Raw genomic sequence first — 27,349 nt, forward strand, 5'->3', positions numbered from 1 at the left:
GCGGTCATAGGCCATGACTGTGAGGAGATAAAACTCTGCTGCGAATAAAAAAAAGGAGAAAAAGACCTGGGCAGCACATCCTGAGTAGGAAATGGCCCTGGTGTTCCACAGGGAATTGGCCATGGATTTGGGGACAGTGGTGGAGATGGCGCCAAGGTCGAGGAAGGAGAGGTTGAGGAGGAAGAAGTACATGAGGGTGTGGAGGCGGTGGTCGCAGGCTACGGCTGTGATGATGAGGCCGTTGCCCAGGAGGGCAGCCAGGTAGATGCCCAGGAAGATCAAGAAGTGCAAGAGCTGCAGCTCCCGTGTGTCTGCAAATGCCAGGAGGAGGAACTCGTTGAAGGAGCTGCTGTTGGACATTTGTTTCCTCAGGACTTTGTGGACTGTCCAAGGAAGAAAAGACAGTGTCAAGTTAGAGCAGCCTTCTCTGAACCAAACCCATTCTGTTTCTCAGAGAAAGCCCTACATTTCCTCTGTCCTTTACCTTCGTTCAGCTCCCTTTCTGGAGCTCCGTTTGCGCTGGCTGAGTGTGCTGTGCGGAGCAGGGGCCTCTGCCCGTGGGCTCCAGAGGAGTCAGCCCTGCTCTGCTGGGGGGGTGTCAAACTGACCTTGCTATGTGGTGGGATACCTGGGGATGGGTCCTGGGAGCAGCGGACTTGGTCCAGGTACCAATGGGACTATTCTCTATTTACCACAATGAGAGCTGAACACAGCTCTCACGCCAGCTCTATCTGAAAGAGAAGACCCTTGTGAGAGATTCATCTCCACCAGCCTTGCCCTCTTGAAAGGGGTGTCTGTGTCTGCATCAGTCACACCAGCTCCCACTCCAGGAAGGCAGAGAAACAGTCAAGTAAAGGCAGGGGGTGCCTGACCCTTTCCCGATGTCTCTGTTCCAATAAGATAGACTCTGTCCTCACACCAGTTTACCATCTGCGCCCTTCCTCCAGGCACTGCAGAGAGAATGGGAAGTGACTACCTCTGATGCACACATCCTGCAGCAGGATATGTCCACCCCATGTGTGGAAGGGCTGTTCAACATTTGGAAACTCATTTTTCTCTGCAAAATAATCAGTGGAGGAGTCTGATGACATATATTTATATATCTCTATACACATGTGTATATATATATATACACACACACACACACATAGGTATATATATGCATATATATATACACACACACACATATATATATGTATATGATGGTGTATACACACAGACACGTACACACACACATATATGTATTTTAGATACCTCCTTCTCAGCACGGGAGCATTCTTTGATAGGGTAGAAATCTTTGGCATTTCAGTTGTTCTCAGCATGAGCCCTCGTGCATCGCAAGAAGAAAAAAAGGAACCGCTGGGACTTTGTGTAGGGTCATGGGACCTGGTCTGTCAGTGAGTCTTGCCACTCACTGTCCTGCACTTGCACCTCACTCAGATAAAGGACAAGCACACTCACACGTTCCTCTAAGAAAGACACTGGACTGAGCTGGGAGCAGAGGAGTTCAGTTTCACAGTGAACATTTCCAAATTCTTCTCTCTCAGCCCAGAGATGGAGAGGGTGATGAAGAGTGTGACAAGGTTTCTGACTCACATGACCAGACCAAGGACTCTCAGATATCGCAGAAATGCTCCAGGGAAGCTGTGCTTTTCTGGAGGGCAGCTTGCAGCTTGGCAGGACAGCCCAGAGAAGCAGTCAAGGATCCTAAAGATGGACTCTCCTAAAAGGAGAGGCAGCTCCTTCCCCAACCTGATGAAATGCATTGCCAGGAGCCTCACAGGTTGGGAGGGGATTGGGGCTTTTCACTGCCATGAAGACAACACCATGCAGGACACATAGGTCTGGTGCCTTAACTGCAGCTGAACACCCCCAAAAGGTCTGAGAGAAACCTCAGCAAGTCTCTTCATCCCCACCTCAGCCTACAGACAGCACCAACATCACCTTCCTGGCCTCGTGAGGGTTTGTCTGAGCTGCTCCTTAGAACCTGCAAACACAGAGGTGCCCCTGGACAGTGCCCTGCCTGTGGGAGGTTTCTGGAGGGCAGGAATGAGCACACAGAGGGTGGGATGGGGTCTGTGAGCACTGACCAGGAAAAGACATTGGGACAGAGAAACAGGTCCCAGCAGGGACAGCTCCAGGCAGCAGAGATGGGCAGCCAATGAGAGGGAACTGCTAACAGAAACATTATGGGAGGATGGAGCTGAGCAGGTCATGGTCAGTCCCTGCAGTGCCGACACCTCCCTCAGTGAGCCCAGTTCTGCCCCGCAGAATCCTCCCAGCAGCAGGGCACTGTCCAGGGGCATCCCCATGTTTGCAGGTGCTAAGGAGCAGGTCAGCTAAACCCTGATGAGGCCAGCAAAGGGGAAGCTGCTGTTGTCTGTAGACTGAGGGAAGGGTGAAGGGACTTTCAGAAGTTCCTAGCAGACGCATTGATTGCTCATGGAAGCTATTAATGAGTCTCAGCCTATTTTCCAAGCCTGACAGCTCCATTCCCATTTTCCCCTTGCCAGGTGGTGGGAAATTTAAAGCACCATCTCAGGAAATTGGCTTCTCCTTCAGGAAATCCCTGCCTTCAATTTCCTTTTGAAAAGTCCCTTCTGAAATGTCCCATGCACGAGCTAGAACTATGAGCAGCCCTGACCCACACAGCACCCTCTCAATGGGAAAATGAACCTGCCCTGCCGGGGGGTCTCTCCTCCCACCCAGAGCTTCTCCCGGCAGTGTTGTAGAAGTTCCCCAGGCAGGCTGAGTGCTGACCCTTTCAGGCGGCAGAGTCACTAAGCGAGAAACACAGCACCCTGGGGTGCAGGGACACTGCTCTGAATTACAGCCCTGGGCAGACCTGGGTGCACACCCTGGCTTCACACCCTTGCAGCTTCCCTGGGAGAAGGTGGTAGGATGTCCTGTCTCTGAGATGGTATGGTAGAGAATCCCTGCTGTCAAGCACCTCCTCCTTCTCTGCACTGGAGAAGCAAGGAGACATAAGCTAAAAATCCTGTCAGTCACGGGATGGGATAGGTTCAGAAGACCCCCTCCAAGAACCTCCGTAGCATTGCCCTGCAGCCAGAGACTTACCGTGTCAGGGGCTGTGAAGATTTCTCCCACAAGGAGCACTCAGCCGTCCTCCCACTCCACACTGCCTCTCACTTCTCTCCGTCTTCTCTCATCTCATGTCAGCAGCAGCAGGCAGTGCCCGCAGCCCTGCTGCTCTTGGCAGAGGAGCTGCTCCTGCACACAGCTGTGTCTGGGCAGTGCTGCCAGGTTGCCATGAGCTCCCTCCATCCCAGGAGCCTGGCCCCACTCAGGAGCAGAGTCCCAGCTGAAGACACAAATGTCTCTGTCCCTCGTGCTCCCTCCTCCTGGGAAATGTTCCCTGAAGTAGACTAAAATAATCACTGATGCTCCCTCTCTAAACAGTTTAGAGAAAGTGATTCCGGCATTGCAATTTGTTTCATCAGGGGATGGTTATCTGCAAGAGGTGGAAATGTCCCTCTCTGGAAGCACCTATTCCTATCCCTTCACTAGGCAGGAACCTAGGCAGGGACAAAAAGGGACTTCATTTACCCATGGTTCAGGTGTTAATTCAGATGAGTCAGTCTGGGCTTCTCAGGGTGGTTTAGAAGGCCCGGGGCTGGAGTAGGATTTACATCCCTCCTGTGAGCGCCACAAAAAAACACACAAGAGGTGGGAATCCCTTTGCCAAAACTGAAGTGAGCACAACAGAGGTGTCTGCATGGGAGCTCCTTGTCTAAGCTCCCATTGGAATCACTGGAGATGGAGGATGGGAGTCAGCTGGACACACACAAACACCTGGTGACAGCTGAAGAGACAGAGGTGGTCCAAAGCATGTGCCAGTGTCTGCTTGTTCTGACGGTGCAACTATGACACCCGCATCCTTCCAGTGCATGAGGTGGCGGCCAGGTGGGGAATTGTCTTGGCCATCTGAAATGACCCTAGTTGCCTACTGCAACTAGAGCTCCACTCACTAGCAAGCTGAGGCACAAGCAGATCTGTACAATACAAACAGCTAATGCAATTCAGTGCAGACACTTGATTCAGTGACATAAAGATAGGCCATAGGCAGGGCCATGTCCCATGCCTGGGGTGTCCAGCACAGCCACATCTCTAGCAAATTCAGCATGGGACCTACAGGAAAGCCATGTCCTTCTGGAGTGGTTGCTGGGAAAGCACCCCAGGGCCTCTCTGGTTTCCTACCAGTACCTAAACAACTGAATCCCACCATTGCCTTTAGGCAAAGTCCATCCTGTCTACCTCCAACAGTGTTGCATAGATGGGAGGCACATCACACCAAGGTCTGCACTGTAGTCCCTGCACTCTCAAACCCTTCTAGCTTTTCTCTCCATGAACAACTTCTCACCCCCTCAGATGATATGAAGAGGGACTGGGCTAGTGACGTCCACAGGTTGGTTGGATCACAGGACATCCAGGTCCAGGAAATTCTTCAGTGGCACTTGTCCTGCCTGGAGATTGATTCACCCCTGTCACAGGCCCCAAGGTGCTGCAGAGTCAGCTCAAGCAGCAAACCCCTCTCCTGCCATTTCTGCACAGCCCAGCTCTGTTTCTCCCTGGCCTTGGGCACTGCAGGGTTTGCTCTTAGTGGGAACCTCCTTTCACCATTACATTGCCACCTGCTATCTATGTCAGCATGGCTCTGCTCTGAAGTGAGGCCATTGCACACACAGTGTCCTTGGCTCTTGGTAACGCTTCATCATGACCGCTCTGCACTTGATGCCACAGCTGAGGCTCTGCAGCCCAAATATATACAAGTGCATGCAGCCTGGGGCACAGGCGTGGGCATATGGAGATGCATGAGCCAGGTAAGGGTGATGCTTTCCTGGATATGGAAAATGCAAATAAGGAGGAACTGATCAGGGATGGGATAGTGTCAGCTTTACCTACCATGACCATGAAAATGTGGAGTCCCAGATCCTGGAGAGTGAGGAAGGACAGTAGCAAAGTACAGACCCTGGACTTCAGAGGATAAGGAAGGACAGTAGCAGAGTGCAGACCCTGGACTTCAGAGGAACAGACTTCCTGACCTGTTCAGGGGACTGGTGGGGGATCCCAGGGGAGGCAGCTCTCAAGGGCTCAGAAGCTCCAGAAAGCCATCAGGTCTTTAAGGACAGACCTGCCAAGCACAAGGATGGGCCATCTTGATACTCACTAAAACTAGCAGAACTAGCAGACATCTCAGGGGACCAACGTGGCTAAACAGGGACCTCACACCTGAGCTCCAGGGTACTAGGGCAGCATGTAGCAGGGGGAAGAAGGGAGAGGCCAAGGCGGAATTTAGAAATATTGTCCAGTGTCATTGGCTTAGTGTTAGGCAAGAAAAATCTCCCCTACCATTGACCCTCGCAGGGGACATCAAGGGCATGAAGATGAGCTGCTACTGCTCCAGAAAGAATCAAAGAATAAAAAGGAAAACGTGGCCTCACTTCTAAATGGGACAGGGAATCTTGTAGCAGCAGATGCAGAGAGGTCTGAGGAACTCAACCCATGGTTGAGCTTCCATTTCCACAAGCAAGGTCTCCTGGGCTGTTGTGCCTTGAGTCAGGACTCCAGAGGAGAAAAACAGCCAATGGTGGATGAGGTTAGTGAGGGATTCCTTGTGAGAACTCAAACTACACCAGTCAGTGGGGCTGGATGGGCTGCATACGAGGATGCTGTGAGAGCTGACTGCTGTCACTGCAAGGCCACTCGCTACCATGTTTGCAAAGTTGTGGAGATGGAGCAAAGTCCCAATGACTGCAGAAAGGCAATTGTTGCTTCCATCTTCAAAAAAAGGCCACAGGGGCAGCCTGGGGAGCTGCAGGCAGTTCAGCCTCACTTTGGTGAGGAGCGAGTCATGGAATGAATCCTCCCAGGTCACATTTCTGGGCACATGAAGGAGAAGAAGGTGCCTGAGAACACTTAGCATGGATTTACCGAGGGAAGATTGTGCCTTGCCAACCTGATTGCCTGCTATGAATAAATAACTGTATTTGTGGATGGAGAAGAGTCAATGTCTTTTACCCAGACTTTAGCAAGGTGTTTGCAACTGTTTCCCTCAGTATTCTTGCAAACAAGGTAGAACATTACAGTCTAGAAAAGTAGAGAACCAGATGAGTAAAAAGCTTCTTGGATGATCAGGCTCAGAGGGCAGCGGTGAATGGGTAGCACTTCCTGGAGGCCAGGGAGAAGTGCAGCACCACTGATCTCTCCAGGAACTTGTCTTGTTTATCATCTGTACTAGTTACACGCAGGAGGCAACACTCATCATACTTGTGGATGATCCCAAACTGGAGGGGGGGGGCAGTCATATGCTTGAGGGCTGCCATTCAGAGGGAGCTAGACAGGCAGGAGGAATGGGCTGTCAGCAACCTCCTGAAATTCAACAAGGACAAATGCCAGGTCTTGCACCTGGGAGAAACCAACACCCCACAGTGTTACAGGCTGGGGCCTGAGTGCCTGGGGAGCAGCTCTGTGGAAAAGGACCTGAGGGTCCTGGTGGACAGAGGCAAAACATGAGCCAGCAGTGTTGCCTGGCAGCAAAGAAGGCCAGAAGCATCGTGGACTGTCTGAGCAGGAGCACAGCCAGGAGATTAAGGAAATGATGATCACCTTCTAGTCAGTATTCATTAGACCACATCTAGAACACTGCATCCAGAAAGAGACTGATAACTGGGAGTGAGTTCAGCCAAGGGCCCTCACAGTAGTCAGGGAGCTGGAGCACTTGCTCTGTGAGGAAATGGGGCTTGTTCAATTGGCAGAAGAGATGGCTTTGGAGGGATCTCATAGCAGCCTTCCAAGGGCAGTAGATTAGTTGCCTGTGACTGCCTGAAGGGTGGTTTCAGAGATGACGGAGCTTTTCTTGGTAGTGGGAAGCAGCATGAGAAGGGGAAAGAGCCACAAGCTGCAGCTTGAGAGATTCAGACTGGACTTCAGGTAAAGAGAATGTGACTCCTAGGGCAGTGCTGTGGTGCTAAAAGTCACCCAGAAGGAGTCTGTGTTCAGTCCTTGGCTTTGTGTTTCAGGGAAAAGGAAGTGAGGACAGGAAGACATCAGGAGAGGTTGGGAGATCCCGGGGTGAGAGCAAGGTGGGGAAGCAGGTTGGGTGTCTACAGTCTGCAGGGAAACAGGCACAGGTCTGGGAAGGCACAGGACAGCCTGAGGTGGAAATGGCTGAGGGCCAACACAGCAAGGTCTTTGTCCTCTTGGCTATGGCTGGTGTCTCTGCCACCGAGGCCCACAAGAAGATGACATTACTTAAAGCACTGTGGCCTTGCTGCCTCCTTGTCTCTCGGGAGCCCAGGAGGTGCCGTATCATGGTCCTGCACTCGACATCGCGCACCCCCACCCACACACTGTCCCCAGGAAGAGCCGTGAGCAATGCATGATGGAAAGGATCACCCTACCCAGGGGCTGGGTGTCAGTGCCTGGCTGCTCTGCTTGATAACACACATCAAGGTGGACTTGGCATCAGAGCCACCTGCACATTGCCTTTGCCTACCTGCAATCAGGACCTCCAACTTTCTGCTCTGATCAGCCCCTGGGGAGACTTTCTTGGTAATGGCCCTCAGTGGGACCTGTTAACACTCCAAGAAACTTGGGATTTGCTTCTGACTTCAACTTCTTGAGAGGTTTGTTCAGTCTCTTCTCAGCATCTGCGGTTCATGGGCTCAGCACCAAATACACCCAAAGGGTCATTAAAATGCAAAAACCCTTAAGTAGCCATGCCTCCTTCCATAATTTTCTTCAGTTCTTCAAGTCTTGTGTGGCTAATTGGGAAGCTTTCAGGAGAGTATTGAAATTAGGCAGATTTCAATGAGCACCTGAAGATGTCTGCTTCTTAAGCTTTCTTTATTCTTCAGTTTTCAGAGTAGGTGATACCCACATTCTCCAAATATTGATGCAGAGTGTCTCCTAATGAAGTCTGGACATGTAGGACAAGCAGCATTTTTGACAGGACACACATAGGAGCCTTCTTCCCTAGCTCCCTAGCCCTGCCAGTTCCTCTCATCAGCCACTGAGGACTTGGATCAGTCTGGTTAAAATCTTACCTTTTTCCTCTCAAGTCTGTAGCTGAATGTTACAGCTCATGTGCACCAATTCCCACCTGCTTTCCTTAGAGAACTAGCTGCAAACAGGCACAGAAGGATTTGTCTTCATTGTGATGAAACAAAAATAAAATTTGAAACAGTATAATAGAAGATAAAAGACACTCCTCCACTGTATGTTAAGTCCAAACTCCCTCCAGTGAGCTCCACTGCCCACAAGACATAACCTTCCTTGAAATGTTTTCAACAGATAGGTAGGAAAGGATAGACAAGAAGCAGAACAGAGGAGCTGGCTAAAGGGACAATGAGACTGCTGAAAGCTGAGGCAAGCTTCAGACTCCCAGAAGCTCAGAGCAGCAACTGGAGAGTTGGGAGGTATCTGAATGATCAAGAGCAAGGGGAGGAGGAAAACTGTGGAAAATATGGAAAGTGCATACGCCCTTATTATCTGAGCAAGGATGCTTTTAGAAATGACCAGTTAAATCAGGACGGCACTGAAAATCTTTCTTAAAAAAAAAAAAGAAAAGAAACACAAAATCCCCCTAAAAGATGACAATATATATATAAAAAAAAAAAACCCAAAAAGACAATGAGGACACAAAAAATGTAAGAGCTGGACAATATAACAAAATATTTATTTGCTTTAGATCTCTTTATTTCTTTCTTGTTTTCTTGTTTCATTTTCAGTGTAATTTTCTAAACACTTCTGTTCTAATCAGGCCTGCACCATTAAACAAGATATTCTTTTGTCTCGCACAGAGCTCAGTGCCCCAGCACCACCCCCTGCCCACGGCTGTCCATGTCACCCCTCACTTTTTGCACAGAGCACATCACACTCTGAGGTGTCAAGCTCTCTCGACCAATAGAGGAAGGCAGGGGGGACCAGCTTCAAGGAAACATTGTTATTTTGGATGACCAAATTTGCACAAATCTCAACATACCTGTGTTACAGTGGCGTTTTATAGGTGTCCCACTGAATCTAGCCACACTCCCTTTTCATTCCCTGCACCATCAATGAAGCACAGCTCCATCGGAGGTGACAACAGGGGTGAGACTGATCTCAGCCCAGGCCAGACCCCTTCAGTGCAGATGTCTCTGGCTAACCCAGCTGTCCGTGCTTCCCTTTTGAGTCAGGGGAACACAGCGACCCCAGGGCATCTCAGGCAACAACAGCCTCTAGAGGTGGGTGAACAAATAAAGGCCTGAAAGAAAAGTATTCGCCAGAAGTTGAAACCTATCCAAAAAATAATTCTGTCCAAAAGCTGAAAAGAACACACACCCATTTCTAGAAGTTCAAGTATTTTTTATCAATTCTAGTGAATCTTTTATTTCTTTTTTGTTAGCAGCACCAAGTGCCTGCAATGCAGTAGTGACTCCTTCTCTTTGAGTAGATCTATTTGTGTCCAGTCATTCATCCCAATACATTTTCTACCAGTACGCTGAATGGAGAAACTTTGTTCTGAGGAACTATGTTATTTAACAGCGTGCATCTTTCCTCTGTCGTCTTCTGCCTCCTGTCCTTTCTTCTTCCTCTCACTATTCTGTCTTTGCAGAGCTGTGCAGGGAAAGATTAACTGAATCACAGCACTTAGGGTGGAGGAGACCTCTGGACATCACCTAGTCCCACCCCCTGCCCACTCAGAGGGAGCTAGAGGAGCTTGCTCAGGGGCTTGCCCCAGTTGCACATAGTCCACAAACATGCTGAGAGCGCTCCATCCCATGGCCCAGGACATTCATGAAAAAACAGTGTTGCCCCACGTGCTGATGATCAGCGAAGGATGCTGCTAGTAACTAGCCACCAGTTGGACCTTAGTGACAATGAACATCCAAGCTGTACACTTGCTGCTGGCCTATCAGCTGCACAGATACCAGCACCCTCCTCATCATCTTCCAAGCCTAGGTGTCTGCTGCTGACATGTCAGCTTCTCGGGGGGACATGACCGAGCTGTGTGGCTGCGCCATCCAGTCAGGTATTCAGGCAGAAATGTCTTCATAAACAACATCTAAGCCATGTGCCTGCTCCTGGCTTATGCAGTACTGAAGCAGAAATGATCTCAAAATCAGCATCCTTGCCATGTGCCTGATGCTGGCCTATCAGGCAGTCAGGCAGAAGTGACCTCACAGACAGTTTCCAACTCCTGTGCTTGCTCCTGGCCCATCACCTGCAGACACAGAAGTCACCTCACAGTCACCTGCATGGTCCTGTGTCTCCTAAGGGCCTACAAGCTTCTGAGACACAATCCTCTCCTGCAATACAGGCATGATACAACAGCTGTTTGCCCTGCCATTCAGAGGGACCTCAGCAGGCTGGAGGAATGGGCATATAGGAACCTCATGAAGCTCCACAAAGGGAAATGCAATGTCTGGCACCAAGACACATTGAGTGCTGACTGGCTGGAAAGCAGGTTGGCAGAGAAGGACCTACCTGGGGGCCCTGGTAGGCAGCATGTAACAGCATAAGCCAGCAACATGTCCACATGGCAAAGGCAGCCCACGGCTTCCTGGGCTGCATTAGGGACAGCGCTGGCAGCAGGGCGAGGGCTCTGTGCCTGCAGGCTGTGTGTCAGCAGGAGATGGGCCTGCTCTCTAAGCAGTTACTCATCAGATGCTGGCCCATCAGATGATGAGGTACAAATAACCTCACAGTCATCTTCCAAGCTCACTCCCAGCTGCTGGCCTTCCAGCTTCCTGATGGACATGCTGACCCAGCTATGTGGGTTTCTTTTCTCTCTCTCTATAGGAGAAAGGAGACACCCTGGGATTTAGTCAGCATCCCAGCTGGAGATCCTGGCAAGAGCTTCAGAACCTGCAGGCCTCAACCAGCTCAGCGACACATTGCAAAACGTGCTCAGCTGAGTTGGACACCTGAACTGTCAGGTCAGAAATGACTCCCTTAGAGCAGAGAGGAGCATGTGGAAAGACAAGCAAAATAATTCTGAGGGGCCTTGCAAGTTACCTACACAAAACAACTTCAGCTTTGCAAGCTGATTCTCAACTATAACCCGTGAAGTATTTCCTTCTGACTTGCAGGCAAGTGCTTGAACATCACTGCTCACTGTAGTCACTGCGCATCTGGGAGAAGTGGTTTTAAAGGCCAATTATCTTCTGAAGAAATACTTTGTCTTTGGAAGTTTTCCTTATTTTACCCATTTTAAAAATTAAGAACTGTGCACTCCACTTGAAAGAGCGCCTCTGAGCACTCCACTCTGCCAAGACCTTTTCCTTGGTAAGTCCCACATGATCTAAACTGCTCTCCACAGCCTCCTGCTGGATTTCAGCCCTGGATGTCTTGTGTCAGCACGCAGTGTGCAGATCATAGCAGAGAGCCCCGAAGCAGTGAGGCCTTCAGCAGGAAGACCTCAGAACCTTCTCCCCTAGCTATATTTCACTGGATTGGAGGGGGGTTAATCAGGTGGTTAAGTAATGGCTAATTGTGGGATACTACTGCATTATTAGAAAAGAGTTTCTAGGGTCCTGCTGCATGAGAAGAAAAGAGTGTCTGCACCAATTAGGTATACGGGCAGCATCCCCCCTTTAGCCTTTGCTAACAGGAGAGAGAGGGGCAATTGCTATGCCTCCAGCCTAAAAAAACTTGTGGTTGGACAGATCCCAGCAGAGTTAACTTCAAGAATCTCCAACAAGAAAGCCTTTCAGAAAGATGACCTCTTGTACTCCAAATACTCTAAGCTGCATATTTCTATGTATTTCACAGTTTGTGTGGGATATCTGAATGCAGCTCCTGGCAAGAGCTGAGGAAACTCAAGGCCTGAACCTCAGTGCACAGAAGGCAGCAGGCTGCCAGCATCCCTGGCTCTCGCCACCAGGGCAGCCTGGGCCCTGCGAGCCAAGTCCAAGCTAAGTCACCTCCTCACCTCCAAGGGCTCCCCATCCTGGCGGCACTCCCCACTCATAGCACTGCTCTCTCCAGGCACCTCCTCCCATGACAAGCACTAAGACACTAAGGCCACCACCCATCCCCACCACAGGGCATCCCACCACCATGACACGCATGACCCCCACCCCTCGCCTCACATAGGGTGGCCAGCCAACATGTGCCTCTGCATCAGAGACACACAGGGGACAGGACTAGATGTAGCAGCAGCCAGGGCACCCCCGAGGGCTCCAAAACACACACAGACCAACTTTCCAGCCCTTCCATTCCTTTCTAGTCCTCCAAGACATTCCAACAGGGACTTCCTCTGAACAGTCCCTCACAACCCTGCCCCGCTCATTTCCTGCCTCCAGGAATCAAAGGACAGAGTTATCGTTCATCTCTTGGAGAAAAATCTCAGAAGCCCCCTGGCATTTTGATGTGGAAGAATATTCTGCAGCACAACAACACATAAAATCAGAGATTGCCAATGTCACTGCTCACACCAGCACTTTATTCATTTAGCAGCATAAAAATTCTAGCTGGACTCCCTCATCCACCGGCAGCAGACTGTAAGCCTATACTCAGTAAGAAGTGCGTGGTTAAAGTCCATGTCTGCATCACCAGTGAACATCTTCCACATTTTAGACGTAGCAGTACTAATTCGTGATGAGTCAGCAGAATAACGTTTGTGACAGATGGTGTGGAATATTATCATCTGGTTCTGCTTGATTTACTAATACTGATTTTAGAAGTGACCTCACTGCCAACATCCAAGCCATGGGCCTTCTTCTGGCCTATCAGCTGCTCAGATAGAAGTGACCTCACAAGTCCATACCCCCACCAGGTGCCTCCTAGACACAAGCTGCCTCAAAATAACGTCCCCAGCCATGAACATGCTGCTGTGCTACCAGGTACTCTGACCCAGGAGACCTCACAATCAGCTTCCACACCCATCTGCCTGCTGCTGACCTATCAGGGACTCAGGCAGAAGTGACCTCATAAGCAAATGCCCAAGCCCTGTTCCTGCTGCTGACCTATCAGCAACTCCGGCAGAAGTGACCTCATCATCAACAGCTGAGCCACGGGCCTCCTGCTGGCCTGGCAGCTACTGACCAAGAGCTGATGGATCTCCTGGCCCAGCTCTCGCAGACAGCCGTGACCTCCCTGCCCACAGCCCGGCCACGCGGCTATTGCCGCCTGCAGCTGCCCCTGCCTCCCCCAAGGCTCAGCCAGCTCCTGAGCGGCCGCCCGGACTCACCCCGGGGCCTCGCAATGCTCATCGGGCAGCGAAACACCCGCTACGGACCAGTTACTGCCCCAAAGCAGCAGCTCCAGGAAAGGTTTGATAAGGGGTCTGCGACCCAGGGCAGGGGCAAAGCTTCCTGCCCCCAAACCCCCCCAGCTGCCCTGGCCCAGCTTCTCGGGGGCAGCTGGCACGTCTGGCTCGCAGGGGAGCTGCCCCGGGACCAGGGCGCTTTGTCCCATGCTCCCGGCCCCACCAGCCCCTGCTGCAGCTCCGGGAGGAAAGCAGCCCCAGGGCAGCACCGCTGCCCCCGCCCCGGCAGGAGGGCACCCGCCGCCACCGGGACGTGCCTGCAGTTCCACTCGCACCCGCCCCCTCACTCCTGCTTTGATCCCGCCCCGCTTCCAGGGCTGTATTTTTCCTCATTCTGAACTCCGATTGGCTGACAGAACCATCAGTCAAACCCATCCCCACCCTCCTCCTCACAGCAGCCAATAGGAGGCAGCACTGTGCCGTTGCACCCTGTTGACCTGGCGGCCAGCTCTACCCCCCCCATTGCCCCCCCACCCCGCGGTGGGGCACCATGTTGTGGGCGGCAGCGCGAGGCACAGCTGGGTGTGTAGGGGCCTGGGGGCAGCCTGGCGCCGTGTGCCCAGGCAGTGCGGGGCCCTGGGACCTGGCTGCTGCCCCGCAGGGTCTGGGCTCTGCTGCAGGGCCTCTGTGGGGCTCCTGGCTGCCCTGCGCCCAGGGGCTGGGCAAGGCACGGGGAACAGCCCTCGCGCTGCGTCCATCAGGGCTGGGCCGCAGCCAGGCAGGGGCTGCTCTCTGTGGGGCCGGGCTGTGCCCCAGCGCGTCACTCCACAGGGCTGAGGAGCCCCTGGGGCCTCGGGGCAGCCAGGGCCAGAGCAGCTCTGGGCCTGTCAGTGCTGGGCAGCGGAGGTGTGGGGCCGGGAGGGGGCGGGGGAGATGGCCCTGCTGGGCTCCCCCCAGCACTGCCCCCCATGGCTCAGAGAAACAGGCTTGGGGTCAGCAGGGACTTGTGGGGTGGCCATGGCACCCCGACCTGTTCCCAAGCTGCTCCCCCAAACAGGCTGTCTTTTGGGTGCAGAGGTTTGACCCCAGTTTGCAGGAGGACAGGGCCTGCGGCCATCTGAGGACAAGATCTCTGAGCCCAAAACATGCTCTGCCAAGTTGGAAGGATAAAAGGATGCAGAGGGACGGGAGAGAGATTCTCCCAAACAAGTAGAGGCCTTGGGGTTGTTACAAGGTGAAGGACCCATTTCCAACACAGGCATTTCCAGCATGGTCTTGAGAGCCCCACCTAGCTGCAGGCCACCCCAGCCTCTGGGATGCAGCATGCCTTTCCTGCCCAAGATGGATCTCAAAGAGGGACCCACTCCCAGGGAAACCTGGAACTGGATTGCCCCCTGCCGTGAGGGGATAGAGTTGGGGCTCAGGGCAGCACCAGCCCCAGCCCCCAGGAGTCCTGGCTGCCATGTTGTCCCCTGAGCCAGGTGGGACCCTCAGGCAGGGCTCTTGTGGCAGCCCCCAGGCCTGTCCAGCCACCCCCACAGCCCGGGATCCACAGCAGTTTTTGCAGCTAACGGTCTCTGTGTGGCACCTTGGGAAGGAGCTTCCGAAGCCCTTACCCTAGGTGGAGAGCTGCAGAAGTCCTGGGAACAAGGAAGTGCAGTTGAGGCTGATAGTCTCTGTCCAGCAGTCCTCCATCTTGCTTGCCCCATGCCCTTGGCTCGCCTGTCCTTCTGAGGCAAAAGGACACTCTTCCCATCTTGGCATCCAAAACTCTTCTCCAACGTATTCCTGCTCCTCTGCCTGTCAGCAAGCAGCCCCAACATGGCCCAGCTGCCTCCTGTCCCCACACCTTGACATGGAGCAGCTCTGAAGGGCAGCAGCGGGGAGCGAGTGAGTAGTGCCCACGTCTTGCAGTCAAGTGAGAGCTCTGCCGTGGCACTGTGGAGACCTCCCTGTGATGCAGCACTTCCCACTGTGACCTCAGCTCGTGTCATCAGGGGGCTCAGTAGGTCACCGCCATGGAGATGGCACAGCCAGGGAGAGAGCAGGGATACCTCCACTCACATCCTTGAAAGCAGTCACCTCCCCTCACCCCAGTTAGTTTCCAAAACTTGCTTATAAATCCTTCAGGAACATCTCCAGATGATGACAAAGGCTGTGAACTATTTCAAATGGGGCACTGGAGAGGTCACTTCTGTGCCCCCACACCGACATCTCTCTGCACTGGGCAGAGCTGTATGGGAAGCTGGGGTCTGGAGGCTGGTTTGGAGTTTGGTCTTTTTCAAAGACAGGATCAAAGTCATGTGGGATGAAACAGCACAAAACGTGGCCACAAGCAGAGATGCTTTGGTGAGCCTCAAAACTGATTTCTGCTGTGGGTCACTTCTTTTGTAGAAGTAGGGTGGAAGACAGTATGGGACAGGACTCAGCCTTCATCCTTGAGACACCAAACCAGACTCTTTGCTTTTAAAAGTCCTCAGCAAGGTTCCTTGGTCTGCAGTGCTTAAGATAGAGATGACATGCCAGAAAAGAGCAAACGCGCCCTTAACACACATCATCTGGAGGGCTTTATGTGGGACTCTGGTTCCTGGCAGGCTCCAAATGCATGGGCCAGACCAGGTAACAAATGTGGGGAAGTTTTCCCATTGCCCATGAATTTTGCCCAGCTTTCCTTCTGGCTGAGCCTGGGGAAAGCCGTTTCTCATCTCTGGGGCTCAGCTGATCCTTGGGCTTCCCAGCATGTCTTTGAGGCAGTGCTTCTCCCCTGGGTACAGTCCCTGACACCCTGGGCCCTCCCTGGTACCCTGGCTTTATGGGGGCTGGACAGCCCTGGCACCCCGGATCTCCTCACCATGCTCACCCTGTCTCTCCCGAGGGGGTTCTACAGCCCTGGATTCCTTGGTCTCCCACATTTTTGACCCTGGGTTTCTCAGGACATGCCCACACACTGTAGGGCTGCTGTGCACACTTTGGTGCAGAGCCCGTAAGGCAGTGCAGTGCCTCAGGACCTGCATTTTGGCTCATTCAGAAATTTGCAAGGTGACCAGCTCCCGCCTCTGCAGCTGCTGGAGTTTGAGAACATCCCTACAACCAACGTTCCTGCTCTTTCTCTTCTGTGCACAGTCCTGGGGCAACTCTTGCAGAAGGGAGACTCCATCTCCCTTGAATATTGTCAGAGAGGGGACTCTCTTCCCCATGAGGAGGAGAGGGAGGGCCTTCACCAGCCCCATGCTGACTTTTCCACCCTCAGCCTCCACAGTTGCTTGGGCCTGGATCTGCCCACTTGCCTTCACCATTGTCATGGCTGCACTGAAGCCCATGAAAATCCTGGTGCTCCTACCCTCGAGCTGGCATCCACCCTGCACCTGGAGCCTGGCCAGCCACAAAGGTATCACCCATCCAGTGCCCCGGCCGTGCAGCCGAGGGCAGGGGTCTTCACCCCAATTTCCCTGCTCCTCCCCTGCTTCTGGCACCGCTGCTGCTGTGCCCATGTCAAACCCTCCTGCTGCCAGACTGCCCCAGGCCCGAGGCAGCTCCAGCTCCCTCCAGGGCTGCACTGGAGCCTTTCAGGAGCAGGCTGAGGTGGGGCTGGCATCACCTGGGTGGGTTGGGAGAGGGCAGCTCCCCTCTGCCGTGCTGGGGCTGGGGCTGAGGCTGGGCCTGAGCACAGCGTTTCCCTGGGGAGCTCCCTGAGGAGCTGCTCCGGGGGATCCTCCACCTCTGCCCTGGCAGCAGCACCAGTGCTCAGGGTGCCAGGGCAGATGTGCACAGAGGGTGGAAGGGGCACAGGCTGCCGGGGGGAGCATCGAGACCTTATCCGTGTGTTCAGGGATGGAGTGAGGAAAGCCAGAGCTCAGCTGGAGCTGACACCAGATGCCTTGGACATGGAAAGGGCTGGGGTATTATTAAATGACTCTTAAATGATCCTCCAGGTTCTGGGGGGTCCAAGCACCCAGCCACTGCCCAGCCCAGGCTGTGCCCAACATGGGGGTCAGCAGATAGCTGTGCTTTGGGATCTGCTGGGGTCTGGTGCAGAAGAGAGGCCCCGCAAGGCTGGTCTTTTCCCCTCTGTTGGGATACGGGGACCTGCAGGAGGATTGAGCTGGCCATGGACCAGCCCACAGCTGGGTGAGCAGCCAGTGCTGGAAAGGGGTGATGTGAGGGGCTGGTCTGGGACGACGGCCCTGGGGCACCTTCTCCACTGTGTCTATGCAACACAGGGAACAACCTGGGCTCTTCTCCGCACCCTCCATGTCCTGCTGCCCTTCCCAGCAGACCTGCATTTCCCTGCAAGCACATGGCTGTGTGCTCCCACACTGCCGTTCACACGCAGTAGCTGCCTGCTGGCATTTTTACTCTCTAAGGCCCTTTCCAGACCAGACCAGACCCTCCCCAGCTCTCCCCACCTCCCCTGCCCTCTCCCCATCCCTCTCCCCAGCAGAGCAGCCCAGGCTGGGGTGGCCCCACAGCAGTGCCTGTGGCAGGGGGCTGCAGAGCTCTGGGCACTCACCCCACAGCCCCAGCCTCTCTGAAGGCCACAGCAGCTGCTGGGGGGCAGAGAGGGGTGTCAGCCTGCCCATCAGCCCCACACCTGGGGACCAGCAATGGCCCAAGGAAATGGAGGCCAGGCGCTCCATGTCTCCCCTGCTCTCACGACCAGAGATCCTTAACCCTGGCTGCCTGCAGCCCCTCTGGGCAGCCCCTCTCCCCAGCACAGCACAAGAGTCCTGGCCCCGGGGCTCCTCAGGCAGCTCCAGTGACAGAGCAGCCTGCCCGGAGCTGACACACACAGAAACAGGTTTTCATTTATTCTTCCCCACAAGCACACAATTGTTCCTTTGCTCTTCTCCGGAGACATCCCTGCTCCCCAGAGAGCCTTTCCCCAGGTGTGTGTCCATGCTGGTCTGGCCGGCCGGCCCTGCACCCCTCCCCTGTGCTCCCTGCAGGGCGCTGGGCTGGCGGTGCTGCTCTGCAGGGCAAGCAGGATGTACGGCCCCGGGGTGACTCCGCACTGGCCGTGCTGGTGAGGGCAGATCCAGCTGGACCAGCATCATTGCACCTGACAAACCCTCCCCAGGGTCTGTGGCTGTGGAGGATGCTTGGAGCAATCACAGGCCATCTCCAATGGCTCAGGTGTGTCCTTAGACCCAGCCCACTCCCTCTCCTGAGACTGCAGAGCCCTGATTTGGTGCATTCCCTGGTTTGGCCCTTTCCTCTGGGTGACTCCACTTGGTTTGGGGAGTCTCCACTCACTGCCCACTGCAGGCACAAACTGCCCCTGGAGATGCCCTGTGCTCTCTTAGTGGTTCCATACTCCCTTCCAGAAGGATGGCATCTGTCACCAGCCCTCTAATATTTGAGACACTCCCCAGCAGAGACCTCTTTACCGCTCACCATCCTCAGGGTCACTGGGCCCCCACAAGGGAGGGCTGAATCCATCTGACATTCCCTAACACACCACCCCGTGAGCTCATGTTCCTTAGCCCATGGAAAACTCTGGCACAGCAACAAGGCAGTAGAAAGATGGAGTGGATGACAGAAGCAACAGTGACTCTTCTTTTTAGATTACTTCTAAGTGGGGATCCCATTTGTGGGAAGTAGAAAGTTGGCTAAATAAGCGACAAACTCCCACAGGAAGTCCCATAGAGAAGGGGGTTGTGTCAGTAGCTGCATGAATTCCTGCTAAAACAGAAAGAAAACCCTATCAAAGTCCTGGAGATGAGGTTGTTGTTAAACATCCAACTCAGGGATCAATATGGGTAACGGTGCTCTTTTACCATGGAAAAGGAGTATGGGATGCTGTAGGCCCTGAAGAGAGCAAGTTAACCATAAATGAGGCTTGGATTATGTCCAAGACCTAGGTGTCTTCACTTGCAGGGAAGTGTGGTGTTACCTGCTAACCGTGGGGACACTGATAACTGGAAAAAAACACCTGAAATGTGTCTCTTAACAGGTTCTGCCTTTTCACGTTGCCCATGGGACAACTTGGTTATTGAAGATCAGTCACAACCCATCTTTAAAACTATAGTTACAAGAGAAATACCATCTGTATCATTAGCACAAGGTCAAGGACTGATAGCCATAATGTTACACTGACCCTAAGATCTAACGTTACTCTAAAGGTAGCTATATGTAATAACACACGGGATGGGAAGCTGCACCTGGTTATGACAATAGAGATGGGTACTACAGACATGGAAGGCAACAAAAGCCGTTGTAATGTGACCTATGTTTTTGACCAAATCACCATGCAGACTTACTGGTTAACTTCTCATATGACTGAACAAACGATGGCTTTGTTTGGATCCATTTAATATATCAGTACCACTTGGAGTAACCTTCCATCAACTCGACAGCTTTCTCAGACAGAACACCAAGGTTACTCAACATCTGTTGGAAACTGGAAAACACTTAAAGGAAAGGGAAGGAACGAGGAAATATGATACAATGAATAGATTCGGTTAGTAAAAGTGTCCAGTGACAGAGCAGCCTGTCCTGAGCTGACACACATAGAAACAGGTTTTCATTAATTCCTCCCTGCAAGCCCACAATTGTTCCTTTGCTCTTCTCGAGAGACATCCCTGTTCTCCAGAGAGCCTTTCCTCTGATGAGTGTGTCTGTGCTGGCCTCGCCGGCCATTCCTGCACCCCTCTGCTGTGCTCCCCGGGCTGGTGGTGCTGCTCTGCAGAGTGAGCAGCTGTGGGGCCCCGGGGTGACTCCACACTGGTCGTGCTGGTCAGGGCAGACCCGGCTGGCCCAGCATCACTGCACCTGACAAGCCCCTCCCCAGGGTCTGTGGCTGTGGAGGGTGGTCAGAGCAATCACAAGGCATTTCAAATGGCTCAGGATGGGGTCAGGTGTGTCATTAGATCCAGCCATGGGTTTTCATTGTAGGTGACATGAACCGTTCTTGCGGCTGCCTTCCCTGTGCTAGGTGAGTCCCCACTGCCTCTCCTGAGACCACAGAGCCCTGATGTGGTGCATTCCTTGGTTTGGCCTTTCATCTTTGGGTGACTCCACTTGGCTTTGGGAGTCTCCACTCACTGCCCATCGCAGGCACATGCTGTCCCTGGAGATCTCTTGTGCTCTTCTGGTGGCTCCACACTCCCTTGCAGAAGGATGGGCATCTCTCACCAGCCCTCTAAGATTTGAGACAGTCCCCAGCAGACACCGCTTGGGCACTCACCCTCTCCTGGGCCACTGACACGCACAAGTGAGGGCTGAATCCAGCCCTCATTCCCTCACACATCACCCTATGAGCACATCCCCCTTAGCCCATGGAAAACCCAGGCATGGCAACAGGGACTTTTCAGGTGCAATTCCCTGAGCACATTTTTGGCCCCAGCTTTGGAAGAGAAGCCCAACCTTCAGGCAGGGTACTGATGAAATCCCCTTTTATTACAGAGATGCTGCAAGGGAGGCCAGCTCTGAGACAGGGATCGGTAGATTTAGGGAAGGCCTCTGGGTCAGAGAGATGGGGTTTGTGCCTCTGGAGAAGAGAGATGAATTCAGACATTTGTGAACAAACACGTTCATCACAGAGAGAATGCCCAAACCACAAATGTTCCCTGAGATCTCTTGGAAATCACTTGTGAGGAGAGATGAGCAGCTTATTGCTGCTGAAATGGTACCAACTGACCTAGTTTCCTCAGTGCCTCCTTGAGCTCCTTGTTCCTCATGCTGTAGATGAGGGGGTTCACTGCTGGAGGCACCACTGAGTACAGAACAGCCACCATCAGATCCAGAGCTGGGGAGGAGATGGAGGGGGGCTTCAGATAAGCAAAAAATGAGGTGCTGATGAAGAGGAAGACCATGGCCAGGTGCGGGAGGCACATGGAAAAGGCTTTGTGCCGGCCCTGCTCAGAGGGGATCCTCAGCACAGCTGTGAAGATCTGCACGTAGGACAGCACAATGAAAATGAAACACCCAAAAGCTAAACAAACACCAGCCACAAGAACCCCAACTTCCCTGATGTAGGAGTCTGAGCAGGAGAGCTTCAGGATCTGGGGAACGTCACAGAAGAACTGGTCCACTGTGTTGCCTTGGCAGAGTGGTATGGAAAATGTGTTCCCAGTGTGCAGGAGAGCATTGAGAAACCCACTGGCCCCAGGCAGCTGCTGCCATTTTGACACAAGCTCTGCTGCCCAGGAGGGTCCCGTAGTGCAGGGGTTTGCAGATGGCAATGTAGCAGTCATAGGCCATGACTGTGAGGAAAGAATACTCTCCTCCTAACAAAAAGACAACCAGAAAGACCTGGGCAGCACATCCCAAGTAGGAAATGGCTCTGGTGTCCCACAGGGAATCGGCCATGGATTTGGGGACAGTGGTGGAGATGGAGCCAAGGTCGAGGAGGGAGAGATGGAGGAGGAAGAAGTACATGGGGGTTTGGAGGCGGTGGTCTCAGGCTACGGCTGTGATGATGAGGCTGTTGCCCAGGAGGGCAGCCAGGTAGATGCCCAGGAAGAGCGAGAAGTGCAAGAGCTGCAGCTCCCGTGTGTCTGTGAATGCCAGGAGGAGGAACTCATTGATGGAGCTGCTGTTGGACATTTTGCTCCCTCCAGGCATGTGGGACTGTCAAAAGAAGAAAAGACCTTGAGAAGTCAGGAGAATTTTGAAACAAAAAAACCCCCAGTTGTTGCAGTTCTCATACAACCCCCCACATTGCCTCTCTCTTTCCTGAGAGCATCATTGTGCAGTTGCCTTGCTTGAGCTCCACTTTGCACTAGCTGAGTGTGCTGCTGTGAGGGTTAGGGACCTCTGCCTGTGGTCTCAAGAGGAGTCCATCCTGCTGTGCAGCAGTGAGAATGGGGGAATGGGGGTGACTAGCCCTGACATTCACAGTTCCTGCCAAGTGAAATCCACTAGGCATGTAGAAGGGCTTTTCAGCATCTTCACTCCCAATTGTAAAGGATGAGGTTTGAGGAATAGCGTTTTAGGGATTTTATTTTCCTTTAGATGTCACCGCTGGGGAATGTTCCTCAAAGGTAGAAATCCTTGGCATTTCTACTGTGAGTCCTGAGAAGAAAGCATCCACTGTTCCTTGTTGCAGAGTGAAGACATCTCATCTATCTATTAGTCTCATTGCCAGCTGTCCTGCGCTCACACCTCTTTGAGCTGGAGGATGGTGTTACCCTAAAAAGAATCAGTCCCTGCTGAGTGCAGAGGAGTCCACTTTCAAAGTGCAGGTCTCCAAACTTCTCTCCCTTTCTCCAGGCACCTGAGGGAGTTCTTCGCACTCCCCTTCTAGCCGAGGACACACAGGGTTCTTTTCAGCTGCCGACTTACACCTTCCCACCACTACCTCCATACTCTCAGCGTCTCTGCAGCTTCTTCATTTGTCTCTCAGGTATCACAGAGGTGCTACGAGACAGCTGTGCCCTGCTGGAGGGCAGCTCGCAGTGTGGCAGCACAACGCAGAGAAACAGTCAAAGGACTGTCAGGACTGAAGATGAGGGAGGATCAGCTCATTTCCCAGCCCCATAGACTGCATTTCCTGGAGCTGCACAGGCTAGAAGGGGGCTGGAGCAACTTCATTCCCATGCAGACCCCTCTTTTTCACTACTTGCAGCATCAGCGTCAGAACTGCAGCTGAAAACCCTCCAACTCCAGGGACCCCAAAAGCAAGAACGGGAGCATCCTGGAGAGGAGGGGAAACAAGGAGCAACACCATGATCCTGCTGCCAAGGGATGAACAGAGAGAGAGAGACAGATGGGCATGCCACCTCACAGATGATGACATCGCAGGGGAGTTGCTCTCAGCCCCTTTGTTGGGCCCCATGAAATGGGCCCCTGGCAGGAGAGATGCCCCTCTCCTCTGCCAGAGGTCTGGCTGCAGAGGAGGCAGCTCATGCCCTGGACTCCATGGCTGTCAGGACAGAGGCTCTGCTGGGTGGGAGGGCAGACACAGGGGGCTTGCTCAGAGGACGGTGTCTGCATTGGAGGGAATAACCATGGCCACAAAGGTGCTGCTGGTGCTGCTGGAGGTGGAGTTGAAGGGACTTGCTGAGCTTTCTCACAGACCCGTTAGTCTCTCAGAGTAATGGTTTAGAACTCACAGTTTCTTGTAAAAAAAAAACAAAACGTCTTTCTTTCATTCTCCCTGCCAAAATTAGGGAACTGAAAGCACAGACAGTAGAAGGGAAGCTCCTTCTCTTTCATGTAGCCCTTCTCTTGATATTCCTCTTGAAAAGCTGGAGGGTGCTCCCCTCCTCCAAAGCTTTGTCCTGCAGCACCATAGGGAGCTCCCTGGGCAGGCTGAGGGTTGACCCTCGTAGGGGCAGAGTGACTGCCCCGGGCACATAACACCCTGGGGAACAGGGACGCTGCTCTGAACTGCAGCCCTGAGCAGACCTGGGTGCATGCTCTGGCTTCACACCCCTGCAGGGTCCCTGGGAGAAGGGAGCAGCATGCCCTGCCCCTCTGACAGTGTGTCACAGAATCCCTGCTCTGAAGCATCTCCTCCTCTGCTTATGCACTGGAGAAGCCAGAAGAGCGATCCTTAGAAATACTATCAGTCATGGCATGGGCTGGGTTCAGAAGACCCCTCCAGGAACCTCAGGAGCATTGCCCTGCAGCCAGAGACTTTTTGTAATTTTGTAATGTATTTTTTCTAGTTTTGGTAGTACTAACGAGCTTTTAGCAGAAGGAAAACTCCTTCCCTTTCAATTAGCCTTTTTTAGATCTTCCTCTGAAAAGAACCTTTGGACATAACTTGTTCATGAGCTTGAGCTGGTGGCACCCCTGACCCGTGCAGCACCTTCTTGACAGGAGAATGAACCTGTCCTGCCAGAGGTCACTGAATTCATGTCTGAATCTAGCAGTTATAGCATAGGGGTCAGAAGACCCCTCCAGGAACCTCAGGAGCATTGCCCTGCAGCCAGAGACTTACCGTGTCAGGGGCTGTGAAGTTTTCTCCCACAAGGAGCTCTCCTCTCTCCTCCCACTCCACACTGCCTTCCACTTCTCGCTGCCTTCTCTCATCTCATGTCAGCAGCAGCAGGCAGTGCCCGCAGCCCTGCTGCTCTTGGCAGAGGAGCTGCTCCTGCACACAGCTGTGTCTGGGCAGTGCTGCCAGGTTGCCATGAGCTCCCTCCATCCCAGGAGCCTGGCCCCACTCAGGAGCAGAGGCCCAGCTGAAGGTCTGAATGTCTCTGTCCCTTGTGCTCCCTCCTCCTGGGAAATGTTCCCTGAAGTAGACTAAAACAATCACCTATTGCCCTTCTCTAAAGAGTGGAGAAAGACTGATTCCAACATTGCCATTTATTTCATCAGAGGATGGCTATCTATGATAGGTGGAATTGTCCCATTCTGGAAGCCCCTATTCCCATCTCTTAACTAGGCAGGACACCTGGACAGGGACAAGAAGGGTTCATTGACACATGGTTTAGGTTTTCATTCAGATGAGTCAATCTGGGCATCGCATGCCTGTTTAGAAGCCCCTGGGCTGCAGTGGGATTCTGATCCCTCCTGTGAACCCCACAAATACACAGGAGGTGTCTCCAGCACATACAGCATGACACCTACAGGAAAAGCATGCCCCTTCGGAATGCCGAGGGTGCCGGCAAGGCAGGCAGGACAGTGCCCCAACGGGAGGTGCCATCCCCCAGTGCCTGGAAAAAAAGAGCAGAGCAGGTTTGGGGATGGTAACCAGGGTCAGGCACAGTCCAGCGATCACCAGAGAAGTCTGTAGGGCTCCAGCCAGCCCTGCTTTGTGTGGGAGGTTGGCTGGAGACCTCCAGAGGTCCCTTCCCACCAAAACTCCTCTGCCACTGCATGAATTCTTGGTCCTCAACCTCTGCTCTGGCATGACTGGCAGGAGGATGAGAGCTGCTATAGCAGGGAAAAATGAGCCTGGTTGGGAGAGTGTTGGGGGAAGATCCAAAGGTGCCTGGCTCAGCCCAGGGCTTTGGAAAACTCCCTCACACACCCTGAGAGGCTCCATCTGCCTCTTCCATCCTGCCCTGTGCTCCTCTCCCCTCAGCCAAAGCAGAGTCCAGCATCTCCTGCGGACTCTCTTCCCCATGGGGAGGAGAGGGAGGGCCTTCACCAGCCCCACACCGCCTTTTCCAAAGGCAGCCTTTGCAGCTGCATGTGCCTGGCTCTGCCTGCCCACTTGCCTTCACCACAGTCCCAGTGCTCCTGCCTTCGACCTGGCATCTGCTCCGAACCTGGAGCCTGGCCACCCACAAAGGCATCGCCTGTCGAGTGTCCCAGCCATGCAGCTGAGGGCAGGGGTCTTAGCCCCAGTTTCCTCCCCATGCTCTGGGCACCATTCATGCATGGGAGCTGCCTGCTGGCATTTTGCTTCTCCCAGGCCCTTTCCAGACCAGACCAGACCCTCCCCAGCTCTCCCCACCTCCCCTGCCCTCTCCCCAGCCCACCCAGCACAGCAGCCCAGGCTGGGGTGGCCCCACAGCAGTGCCTGTGGCAGGGGGCTGCAGAGCTCTGGGCACTCACCCCACAGCCCCAGCCCCTCTGCAGGCCACAGCAGCTGCTGGGGGGCAGAGAGGGGTGTCAGCCTCCCCATCAGCCCCACACCTGGGGACCAGCAATGGCACAAGGAAAGGGAGGCCAGGCACTCCACGTCTCCACTGCTCTCATGACCAGAGATCCTTGACCCTGGCTGCCTGCAGCCCCTCTGGGCAGCCCCTCTCCCCAGCACAGCACTCACTGCCCACTCCAGGCACACTCTGGCCCTGGAGATCCCCTGTGCTCCCTGGGTGGCTCCAGATCCCCTTCCAGAAGGATGGGCCTCTATCGCCAGCCCTGTAATATGTGGGACAGTCCCCGGCAGAGACCTCTTGACCACTCACCCTCTCCAGGGGCACTGGGCACCCACAGCTGACAGCTCCATCCAGCCCTCATGCCCTAACACACCATTCTACGAGCTGATACCCCGTAGCCTGTGCAAAACCCAGGCATGGCAACAGGGCCTTTTTGGGTGCAGTTCCCTGAGCACATTCTTGGCTCCAGATGGGAAGAAGAGCCCAACCTTCAGTCACTGTATTGAGCAAATCCTCTTTTATTACAGAGAAGCAAATTGGGAGGCCAGCTCTGGCACAGTGAGGGCAGATTCACAGAAGGCCTCTCAGTCAGACAGATGGGGTTTGTGTCTCTGGAGAACTGGGATGCATTTAAACATTGGTGCACAAACATGAGTATCACAGAACACTCAAAACCAAAGACCTGCCTGAGATAAATTGGAAATGATTTGTGAAGAGAGATGGGCAGCTTACTGCTTCTGAACTAGTACCAGCTGAACCAGTTTCTTCAGTGCCTCCTTGAGCTCCTTGTTCCTCATGCTGTAGATGAGGGGGTTCACTGCTGGAGGCATCACCGAGTACAGAACAGCCACCACCAGATCCAGAGATGGGGAGGAGATGGAGGGGGGCTTCAGGTAGGCAAACATGCCAGTGCTGACAAACAGGGAGACCACGGCCAGGTGCGGGAGGCACATGGAAAAGGCTTTGTGCCGGCCCTGCTCAGAGGGGATCCTCAGCACAGCAGTGAAGATCTGCACGTAGGACACCACAATGAAAACAAAACACCCAAAAACTAAACAAACACTATCCACAACAAGGCCAGCTTCCCTGAGGTAGGATTCTGAGCAGGAGAGCTTGAGAATCTGGGGGATTTCACAGAAGAACTGGCCCAGGGCATTGCCTTAGCAGAGTGGTATTGAAAATGTGTTAGCAGTGTGCAGCACAGCATAGAGAAAAACAGTGCTCCAGGCAGCTGCTGCCATTTTGACACAGGCTCTGCTGCCCATGATGGTCCCGTAGTGCAGGGGTCTGCAGATGGCCACAAAGCGGTCATAGGCCATGACTGTGAGAAGAGTATACTCTGCTGATATAAAGAAGACAAAGAAAAAGACCTGGGCAGCACATCCTGAGTAGGAAATGGCCCTGGTGTCCCACAGGGAATTGGCCATGGATTTGGGGACAGTGGTGGAGATGGCGCCAAGGTCCAGGAAGGAGAGGTTGAGGAGGAAGAAGTACATGGGGGTGTGGAGGTGGTGGTCGCAGGCTACGGCTGTGATGATGAGGCCGTTGCCCAGGAGGGCAGCCAGGTAGATGCCCAGGAAGAGCGAGAACTGCAAGAGCTGCAGCTCCTGCATGTCTACAAATGCCAGGAGGA

General features: G+C 53.5%; 2 pseudogenes; both read right to left on the minus strand.

Moving 5' to 3' along the window:
- Positions 1 to 20,823: 20,823 nt before the first annotated feature.
- On the minus strand, positions 20,824 to 21,592 carry LOC135324036 (olfactory receptor 14C36-like; annotated as a pseudogene).
- Positions 21,593 to 22,721: 1,129 nt separating this feature from the next.
- Positions 22,722 to 26,999, minus strand: LOC135324037 (olfactory receptor 14A16-like; annotated as a pseudogene).
- Positions 27,000 to 27,349: the final 350 nt, after the last annotated feature.

The sequence above is a fragment of the Dromaius novaehollandiae genome, chromosome 30, assembly GCF_036370855.1.
Source record: "Dromaius novaehollandiae isolate bDroNov1 chromosome 30, bDroNov1.hap1, whole genome shotgun sequence".
Lineage (NCBI taxonomy): Eukaryota > Metazoa > Chordata > Aves > Casuariiformes > Dromaiidae > Dromaius > Dromaius novaehollandiae.